This window comes from Oncorhynchus keta, chromosome 26, assembly GCF_023373465.1.
Source record: "Oncorhynchus keta strain PuntledgeMale-10-30-2019 chromosome 26, Oket_V2, whole genome shotgun sequence".
NCBI lineage: Eukaryota > Metazoa > Chordata > Actinopteri > Salmoniformes > Salmonidae > Oncorhynchus > Oncorhynchus keta.
Window position 1 is genome coordinate 27557508 of NC_068446.1, and position 11225 is coordinate 27568732.

General features: G+C 42.4%; 1 long non-coding RNA gene across 1 annotated transcript; it reads right to left on the reverse strand.

The window, feature by feature from the left end:
* Positions 1-779: 779 nt before the first annotated feature.
* LOC118359190 (uncharacterized) lies at positions 780-8200 on the reverse strand. Its single transcript, XR_004820618.1, has 2 exons — positions 8094-8200; positions 780-2040 (listed from the first exon to the last, which is right to left on the reverse strand). It is a non-coding gene; the product is annotated as an uncharacterized LOC118359190 (long non-coding RNA).
* Between the last annotated feature and the right edge of the window lie 3025 nt (positions 8201-11225).

Here is an 11225-nt window from a genome sequence, read left to right on the forward strand (position 1 = left end):
ACAAAACTAAACAATTTCAGTGGTCAAATGTACTTGGTTTATGTTGGCCTACAGTTTATATGTACTAAATTCGAAATATAGGTCTACTCTATTGAAAATCCACAGTTGGCCTGATGTAAATCACGAAATGCAATGTTTTCAGGTTGGGTGACAAAACAAGGCTAGAACTTGTCCATGTTTAGCCTAGTAATCCTAGGCCTAGTAATCCTAGGCCTATTCCATTATGAATCTATCAGAGTAGGCCTACAGCTATTTAAATGACTTTAGTCGTTGCATTTCTTTTTATGCACAGAATAATACAAATGGGTCATTATTTCTCAAGTAAAACACTTCACATCAAATCTGACAGGTTTCTGAATAATGATGCCTAATGTGAGCTAGCATCATACAGTAGCCTAAAGAGAGATGAATGAATTGTGTGAGCAGAACCAAAGATAGTTCTGCTTCTAATGGAATAGTAAAAATGTTACACACCCTTATGTAGGCAAATCTTATATTCATATGGAAAATATTTATTTATGCATTTGTTCATTCTCATTTTCATTCAGTTATTGTCACGCATTCACTCCTTTCCGAAATCCACGTTGACAGATATGACTAATGCATGTTGCTGGATGTTCCTCTAGTCCTGGACACCGTTTGCATTTAATGAACCGGACACACAGAACCTTGCAGTGGATGGAAGAAAAACGCCAGACCCACATGTCCTGTATTTAGACCTACTGGAAATATGGACCCACTAAATAAACCGAAGAAGTCAGAGCAACAAAAGCCATTCTATGTTGAATGTGTTTATTATGTTGGGATACTGAGTAATATAGCTAGATATTGGATCACCTATATGTGATCAATTTATATGCGTATGCAATCTAGTTCATCATTCTAATGCGCAGAAGAACATGGCTGAAATAGTGGCTCACCACGGTGGACACAAACCTAACACATTTAATGAGCTCAGTAATTATGACCTGTGTATGATCCATCTATTCCATTCCGTCTTGAGACAATCAAAATATGTAGCCTAATATAAACAATCCCTTTAAGATTGAACATCTCATTCCTCAGAGACACCTATAAAAGTTATTAATTTACGGAAGATGAAATATACAAAACGCAATCACAACTCCCTCAATAAATGACAATTGCCAATAGTAATAATATAAATCAAGTAACACAGTGTGAATGTTTAGTGAAAGCCACTCCTTCACAAGTAGTACTGCATTCTACCATACACAGCCATTCCTCCAAGTTGTTCTGCTGGTGGTTGCTTGCTAACCAAATACCCTCTGCCTAATTGAGATGCTCTAATGACACTCTACTCCATTAATATTAATTGGATAATTATGATGATAACTGTCTAAACTTAGTTCCAATTTCAATTTGCCCCTGTCTTCCTTCCTCCTGACAGACTTTCTGGCATGATGGATAAAGGGGAACAAGTTTTTAAAAATAAACAGCTATTTCGCCCCTTAAGCCAAGACAGGACAATGTTTGCCTTTGCTAAAATACCATTTTCCCCGGTCTTTGGGTGTTTGACGGAGTGGGGTCCTGACAGGGTTCACAGAGGACTGACCCTCACACTGCCGGGGAGGGAGACCAGCCTGCATATAAATAAAAGATTACAGCGGAAAATCCATTTCTGGGCAAACTCATTACAAATGCGTCTTCTCCTTAAATGATTCCCCTTCTTTTTGTATTCTCCCCTCTCTATCTCCCGGCGCTCACCTCTCTCCTTCCTCCATCCCTGAATCCCCTGTTGCTCTCCCCCAGCGGTAATTACCAGCACAAGTCCTTTTTTGCCCTTTGATTTGCACCGTTTCACAAATGAAGGTTAAGTTTGTTTAACCGTGGTGGATTTGCCAGTCATGTTAAAGCATATAATGTGGCAGGTCCTTGCTTTCTCCACACACCTCAGGCCTTAGCCCCACTCCCCCTATCCACACGCCTCCTGGAAGGTTGGGGGGGATCCAAGGTTAAGGCTCGCCGGTGCCAGGCCGAGGTCGACAGCAGTGGATCAGGCACCAGACTGAGTTGACCTGACTGGAGGGGGATAAGGAAGTTGTTAAAAATCACCTCTTGTCAAAGGATTTCAAAAAATACAACTGAAAAGCTTAGTGGCATGTTTGCCTTGTGAGAGCCTTTAGGTGCTCTTAGGAAACCATTGAAAGCAGAAAGATGGACAAGAGAGATAAGAAAGGGATTGTTATCCAGTCCAAGGTCTTCCATCAAGGACCTTAGAAGCAAAATGGTATTGATTTCTATGAACATTATGGTTTGTAAATTGTGGATATGGATTGAAAGGAAGGGAAGTAAACAAAAGACAAACAACAATTACTGTATGTTCTCATTTAAAATTGAATCCCCTTGTACACCAAACAAATATATAAAGCAACATGTAAAGTGTTGGTCCCATGTTTCATGAGCTGAAATAAAAAATCCCAGACAAAGTGTATTTCTCTCAAATTTTGCGCACAAATTTGTTTATATCCCTGTTAGTAAGCATTTCTCTTTTTCCAAGATAATATATCCACCTGACAGCTGAGCTGATTAAACAGCATGGCCATTGCATAGGTGCGCCTTGTGCTGGGGACAATACAAGGCCACTTTAAAAATTGTGCCGTTTTGCCGCACCACACAATAACTGTCATGAATCAGTATGCAGAGGTGAGTACTGAGTCAGGCGCAGGACACAGAACTGAGTAAAATAACGTACTTTACTCAGAAAATAATCAACCATAAATTCCACGCAGGGAAAACACACCATAACACAGAAGACTGATAACACTAGACAAGGAACAATCACGCACAAAACATCATGGGAACCAGAGGGTTAAATAGGGAAATAATATTATCATAATGGGAACGAACCAGGTGTGTACAATCAAGACAAAACAAATGGAAAAAGAAACGTAGATCGGTGGCAGCTAGAAAGCCGGTGACGCCGCCCGAACAAGTAGAGGCACCAACTTCGGCGGAAGTCGTGACAATAACCCTTTAGACTAACTCTTAAACTTAACCCCTAACCCCTAGTCTAGCTAACATTAGCCACCTAGCTATAATTCATAACATATACATTTTTAAAATTCGTAACAAATAATACATTGTAATATGTAACATATTATACGAAATGGGGAATGGACATCCACAAACAAATACATATCATACTAAATGGATTGTCTCAGATTTACATGCAGAACAATACAAAATGCTCTGAGCAGGTTGAGTAAGCTTGTATTGCTTTGTACATGAGCTATGTAAACATCAATTACTCCGGAGCTAGCCAGCTCCGTCAATCACTCCTGAGCTCCGTCAATCACTCCTGGGCTGCAGTCACCTATCCGGACCCGTTTTACTGCCTACGCGGAGCCCCACCGGGCCTTCACAACTGGACTGCCGACGTTATCTACCCGAAGGAGATCCGGCTGGCTCCTCCGTCGCGACGTTACCTGAATGCCCATCTGCGGCCTGCTAACCGTTAGCTGTCTTACCGGCTGCTCTCAGAATAGACAATCAGACAATTTATTTATTTTTATTATTATTATTATTATTATGTTTCTTCTTGGGCCTTTATAACTATATCTATTGTTTTTATTTTTTTTGTTGTTGTGTGATTTGGACTAATCCCCTCTACCACACGGAACCCCACTAATCTACTGACGGAACGCAAGAGATGGCTAACAACAGACCTCCATCCTATGCTAGCTTGCTACCGATGTCCTGGCAAGCTGTCTAAATCGCCGTGACCCCCAAACCAACCACTCCACTCACTGGACCCTTTTGATCACTCGACTAAGGATGCCTCTCCTTAATGTCAATATGTCTTGTCCATTGCTGTTCTGGTTAGTGTTTATTGGCTTATTTCACTGTAGAGCCTCTAGTTCTGCTCACTATACCGTATCCAATTTATTAGTTCCACCACCCACACATGCAATGACATCTCCTGGTTTCAATGATGTTTCTAGAGACAATATCTCTCTCTTCATCACTCAATACCTAGGTTTACCTCCACTGTATTCACATCCTACCATACCTTTGTCTGTACATTATACCTTGATGCTATTTTATCGCCCCCAGAAACCTCCTTTTACTCTCCGTTCCAGACGACTAATTCTTATTGCTTTTAGCCGTACCCTTATTCTTCTCCTCCCATGTTCCTCTGGCGATGTAGAGGTGAATCCAGGCCCTGCAGTGCCTAGCTCCACTCCTATTCCCCAGGCGCTCTCTTTTGATGACTTCTGTAACCGTAATAGCCTTGGTTTCATGCATGTTAACATTAGAAGCCTCCTCCCTAAGTTTGTTCTATTCACTGCTTTAGCACACTCTGCCAACCCGGATGTTCTAGCTGTGTCTGAATCCTGGCTTAGGAAGACCACCAAAAATTCTGAAATTTTAATTCCAAATTACAACATTTTCAGACAAGATAGAACTGCCAAAGGGGGCGGTGTTGCAATCTACTGCAAAGATAGCCTGCAGAGTTCTGTCCTACTATCCAGGTCTGTACCCAAACAATTTGAACTTCTACTTTTAAAAATCCACCTCTCTAAAAACAAGTCTCTCACCGTTGCCGCCTGCTATAGACCACCCTCTGCCCCCAGCTGTGCTCTGGACACCATATGTGAACTGATTGCCCCCATCTATCTTCAGAGCTCGTGCTGCTAGGCGACCTAAACTGGAACATGCTTAACACCCCAGCCATCCTACAATCTAAACTTGATGCCCTCAATCTCACACAAATTATCAATGAACCTACCAGGTACCCCCCCCAAAGCCTTAAACACGGGCACCCTCATAGATATCATCCTAACCAACTTCCCCTCTAAATACACCTCTGCTGTCTTCAACCAAGATCTCAGCGATCACTGCCTCATTGCCTGCATCCGTAATGGGTCAGCGGTCAAACGACCTCCACTCATCACTGTAAAACGCTCCCTGAAACACTTCAGCGAGCAGGCCTTTCTAATCGACCTGGCCGGGGTATCCTGGAAGGATATTGATCTCATCCCGTCAGTAGAGGATGCCTGGATATTTTTTTGAAATGCCTTCCTAACCATCTTAAATAAACATGCCCCATTCAAGAAATTTAGAACCAGGAACAGATATAGCCCTTGGTTCTCCCCAGACCTGACTGCCCTTAACCAACACAAAAACATCCTATGGCGTTCTGCATTAGCATCGAACAGCCCCCGTGATATGCAGCTGTTCAGGGAAGCTAGAAACCGTTATACACAGGCAGTTAGAAAAGCCAAGGCTAGCTTTTTCAAGCAGAAATTTGCTTCCTGCAACACTAACTCAAAAAAGTTCTGGGACACTCTAAAGTCCATGGAGAATAAGAACACCTCCTCCCAGCTGCCCACTGCACTGAAGATAGGAAACACTGTCACCACTGATAAATCCACCATAATTGAGAATTTCAATAAGCTTTTTTCTACGGCTGGCCATGCTTTCCACTTGGCTACTCCTACCCCGGTCAACAGCACTGCACCCCCAACAGCAACTCGCCCAAGCCTTCCCCATTTCTCCTTCTCCCAAATCCATTCAGCTGATGTTCTGAAATAGCTGAAAAATCTGGACCCCTACAAATCAGCCGGGCTAGACAATCTGGACCCTTTCTTTCTAAAATTATCTGCCGAAATTGTTGCCACCCCTATTATTAGCCTGTTCAACCTCTCTTTCGTGTCGTCTGAGATTCCCAAAGATTGGAAAGCAGCTGCGGTCATCCCCCTCTTCAAAGGGGGGGGGGGACACTCTTGACCCAAACTGCTACAGCCCTATATCTATCCTACCATGCCTTTCTAAGGTCTTAGAAAGCTAAGTCAACAAACAGATTACCGACCATTTCGAATCTCACCATACCTTGTCTGCTATGCAATCTGGTTTCAGAGCTGGTCATGGGTGCACCTCAGCCACGCTCAAGGTCCTAAACAATATCTTAACCGCCATCGATAAGAAACATTACTGTGCAGCCGTATTCATTGATCTGGCCAAGGCTTTCGACTCTGTCAACCACCACATCCTCATCGGCAGACTCGACAGCCTTGGTTTCTCAAATGATTGCCTCGCCTGGTTCACCAACTACTTCTCTGATAGAGTTCAGTGTGTCAAATCGGAGGGTCTGCTGTCCGGACCTCTGGCAGTCTCTATGGGGGTGCCACAGGGTTCAATTCTTGGACCGACTCTCTTCTCTGTATACATCAATGAGGTCGCTCTTGCTGCTGGTGAGTCCCTGATCCACCTCTACGCAGACGACACCATTCTGTATACTTCCGGCCCTTCTTTGGACACTGTGTTAACAACCCTCCAGGCAAGCTTCAATGCCATACAACTCTCCATCCGTGGCCTCCAATTGCTCTTAAATACAAGTAAAACTAAATGCATGCTCTTCAACCGATCGCTACCTGCACCTACCCGCCTGTCCAACATCACTACTCTGGACGGTTCTGACTTAGAATACGTGGACAACTACAAATACTTAGGTGTCGGTTAGACTGTAAACTCTCCTTCCAGACCCATATCAAACATCTCCAATCCAAAGTTAAATCTAGAATTGGCTTCCTATTTCGCAACAAAGCATCCTTCACTCATGCTGCCAAACATACCCTTGTAAAACTGACCATCCTACCAATCCTCGACTTTGGCGATGTCATTTACAAAATAGCCTCCAATACCCTACTCAACAAATTGGATGCAGTCTATCACAGTGCAATCCGTTTTGTCACCAAAGCCCCATATACTACCCACCATTGCGACCTGTACGCTCTCGTTGGCTGGCCCTCGCTTCATACTCGTCGCCAAACCCACTGGCTCCATGTCATCTACAAGACCCTGCTAGGTAAAGTCCCCCTTATCTCAGCTCGCTGGTCACCATAGCATCTCCCACCTGTAGCACACGCTCCAGCAGGTATATCTCTAGTCACCCCCAACACCAATTCTTTCTTTGGCCGCCTCTCCTTCCAGTTCTCTGCTGCCAATGACTGGAACGAACTACAAAAATCTCTGAAACTGGAAACACTTATCTCCCTCACTAGCTTTAAGCACCAACTGTCAGAGCATCTTACAGATTACTGCACCTGTACATAGCCCACCTATAATTTAGCCCAAACAACTACCACTTTCCCAACTGTATTTAATTTATTTATTTTGCTCCTTTGCACCCCATTATTTTTATTTCTACTTTGCACATTCTTCCATTGCAAAACTACCATTCCAGTGTTTTACTTGCTATATTGTATTTACTTTGCCACCATGGCCTTTTTTGCCTTTACCTTCCTTCTCACCTTATTTGCTCACATTGTATATAGACTTGTTTATACTGTATTATTGACTGTATGTTTGTTTTACTCCATGTGTAACTCTGTGTCGTTGTATCTGTCGAACTGCTTTGCTTTATCTTGGCCAGGTCGCAATTGTAAATGAGAACTTGTTCTCAACTTGCCTACCTGGTTAAATAAAGGTGAAATAAATAAATAAATAAAAATGTAGGTGAGGTTAATGTCTTGGGGGTCTGTCCTTTTACGAAACGTATAATACCGTATGGTTACGAATTTGCAAAACATATATGTTACGAATTCTCGCTTGCTGGCGTTAGCTAGGCTAGGGGTTAGGGTGAAGGTTAGGGTTAAGTTTAGGAGTTAGGTTAAAGGGAAGGGATAGCTAAAAGGCTTACGGTTAGGGGAAGGGTTAGCTAGCATGCTAAGTAGTTGCCAAGTAGCTAAAAAGTAGTAAGTAGTTGAAAAGTTGCTAATTAGCTAACATGTTAAACGTATCTTTGATGAGATTCAAACTCGCAACATTCGGGTTGCTGACGGTCACGTTATACGCCAACCAATCCACCCTGACCAACCACCCTCCTTTCACTTTAAGTAACCATCTGTCTTGTGTAACCATATGAAATGTAACATATACTACATGGAGTGTCTTGGATTTATGTACAGAATAATACGAAATGCTCTGAGACCAGATCGGTTTACAGAGTGGCTGATTAAAGGTCCCACTCATTCATCCTATTTCCCAAGTAAAAATAGCCTTTAATGACCAAAACCTAACCCATAATATTTTTTACGCTATTGAAATGCTCAGAATTGAAGAAATTGTACCTTTTCTCTTCTCAAACAATCAGGAAGACTGAAAGAACAGGCTGAGTGGGCGGGGAGCTTATGTTCCTGAGCTCACCTTGACTGACAGCTCTTTGAAACGCCCTTGTGGTCATTACCAGGTAAACAATAGTCCCAGTCAACATTCACTAAATAATAAGAAATTCCCCTCGACCACAGCCATAAAAAAACAAACATTCTTTCCCATTGAACCATATTGTAAAAGAGGGAACTTCATTGTCAATTTTTTGTTATACATAAATGACAAAACATGCCGAAAAGCTGCTGTGTTGTTCAATGTACATGTAGCCAGTTCAAAAATCCCGAATTGGTTTCACAATTCTCCCACATAGGGAAAATAGAGCCAGCGAGAAGAGCCCTGTGGCTTCAGTCAATTCGGTGTGGGAGAGTGGGAAATGTGGGGGCGCTGTTTCCAAGTAGGTTCTTTTCTTTATTATTTCCTATAATAAGCAAACCAGATGGCACAATTTGATTTATTTTTAACGGATAGCAATAGGCACGCTCCAACACTCAGACATCATTTACAAACTATAGGGGTGACTGTTTTTCTGTCCTGTAAAGCAAAGCATTCAAAAAGTAGTTTTGGGTGTCAGGGAAAATGCATGGAGTGAAAAGTACATCATTTTCTTCAGGAATGTAGTGAAGTAAAAGTAAAAAGGTGTCAAAAATATAAATAGTAAAGTAATGTCCAGATACTCCAAAAAAAAACTACTTAAGTAGTACTTTTAAGTACTTTACAACACTGGCTACACAAGTGAGAACGCTAGGGAGCAGGCAAAGTTGAAGTCACTTTTCTTAAATGTAGTTTTGTAATTGACTAAAACAAGCAGACAAGAAAATTGCGTTTTAATTTTTTTTGTTTTTTTCTGTGCAAAATGCTCTCATGGTCAACAGAGCTAATCATGAACTGTTGGACATCATCATGAATAACTTTGTAACTAGTTACAAACTACAGAAATGCAAGTGTGTTGCTGCTGTTTGTCTGATGTCCAACAGTTACAAAACTACAGAAATGCAATAGTGTGTTGCTGCTGTTTGTCTGATATCCAGCAGATCATGATTAGTAAAGCCTGAGTCACCTTAGAGGGTTCGACATAAGGGAAGGTATATGAAAACAGCATACAATAAGTGTAATGGACAAGTTATTGGTACCTCTGTATTAGCATTATACAGTGCATCCGGAAAGTATTCAGGCCCCTTGAATTTTTCCACATTTTGTTACAGTATGTAATAGTCTTATTCTAAAATGTATTAAATAAACATTCTCCCTCATCAAGCTACACAAAATACTCCATAGTGACAAAGCGAAAATAGGTTTAGAAATGTTTGCAAATGTTTAAAAAAAAGAAAAGAAATATCTATAAAAAAATTGAGATACCTTATATATAAGTATTCAGACCCTTTGCTATGAGACTCAAAATCGAACTCAGGTGCATCCTGTTTCCATTGATCATCCTTGAGATGTTTCCTGGAGTCCACCTGTGGTAAATTCAATTAATTGGAGGACATGATTTGGAAAGGCACACACCGAGACAGGATTGTGTCGAGGCACAGATCTGGGAAAGGGTACCAACATTTTTAAGCAACATTGAAGGTCCCCAACAACACAGTGGCCTCCATCATTCTTAAATAGAAGAAGTTTGGAACCACCAAGACTCTTCCTAGAGCTGGCCGCCTGGCCAAACTGAGCAGTCAAGGGAGAAAGGCCTTGGTCAGGGAGGTGACCAAGAACCTGATTGTCTCTCTGAAAGAGCTCAAGAGTGCCTCTGTGGAGATGGGAGACTCCTTCCAGAAGGACAACCACCTCTGCAGCACTCCACCAATCAGGCCTTTATGGTAAAGTGGCCAGATGGAAGCCAGTCCTCAGTAAAAGGCACATGACAGCCTGCTTGGATGAAACCAAGATTGAACTCATTGGCCTGAATGCCATGTGTCATGTCTGGAGGAAACCTGGCACATTTCCTACAGTGAAGCATGGTGGTGACAGCATCATGCTGATGGGGATGTTTTTCAGCAGCAGGAACTGGGAGACTAGTCAGGATCGAGGGAAAGATGAACCGAGCAAAGTACAGAGAGATCCTTGACGAAAACCTGCTGCAGAGTGCTCAGGACCTCAGACTGGGGCGAAGGTTCACCTTCCAACAGGACAACGACCATAAGCACACAGCCAAGACAATGCAGCAGTGGCTTGTTTCCCGTCTGAATGCTTGAAAAAACTATACAAAGTGAGATACCGTAGAATTGTATAGAAAACAGTATATACATATGCGATGAGTAATGCCAGATATGTAAACATTATTAAGTGACTAAGATACCATAGAAAGTATAGAATACAGTATATACATATGAGATGAGTAATGCCAGACATTTAAACATTATTAAAGGGACTAGTGTTCCATTCCTTAAAGTGGCCAGTGAATTCTAGTCAATGCCTATAGGCCTCTAATGTGCTAGTGATGGCTGTTTAACATTCTGATGGCCTTGAGATAGAAGCTGATTTTCAGTCTCTCGGTCCCAGCTTTGATGCACCTGTACTGACCTTGCCTTCTGGATGATAGCGGGGTGAAGAAGCAGTGGCTCGGGTAGTTGATGTCCTTGATGATTCTTTTGGACTTCCTGTGACATCGGGTGCTGTAGGTGTCCTGGAAGGTGGGTAGTTTGCCCCCGGTAATGCGTTGGGCAGACCGCACCACCCTCTAGAGAGCCTTGCGGTTGCGGGAGGTGCAGGTGCCGTACTAGGCGGTGATACAGCCCGACAGGATGCTTTCAATTGAAAAGGACGGTGGCACGGCGGTCCTTCCTGTGCAAATTTTGTCATCAAAGTTTGGCATTGTCTGGATTTATTTGTGCTTTCAAAACAACTGGGAACTCTGAAAAAAAAACAAGACTCATGATGACGTCATTGATCTTCAGGTCGTAGCTCTAGAAAGCCGGATTTACAATTCCGAGTTGGATGCCCGTACAAAATGTATTTTCCCAGTCAGAGCTCGTTTATTCCCGACTTCCCAGTTGTCTTGAACTCACTTGTTAGAGTCGTGTGTGTATATGTGGCAGGGAAGTCAGGAGCAGGAGAATCAAACTGAGTGTAATGGAGTATTTAATAACAATAAACTA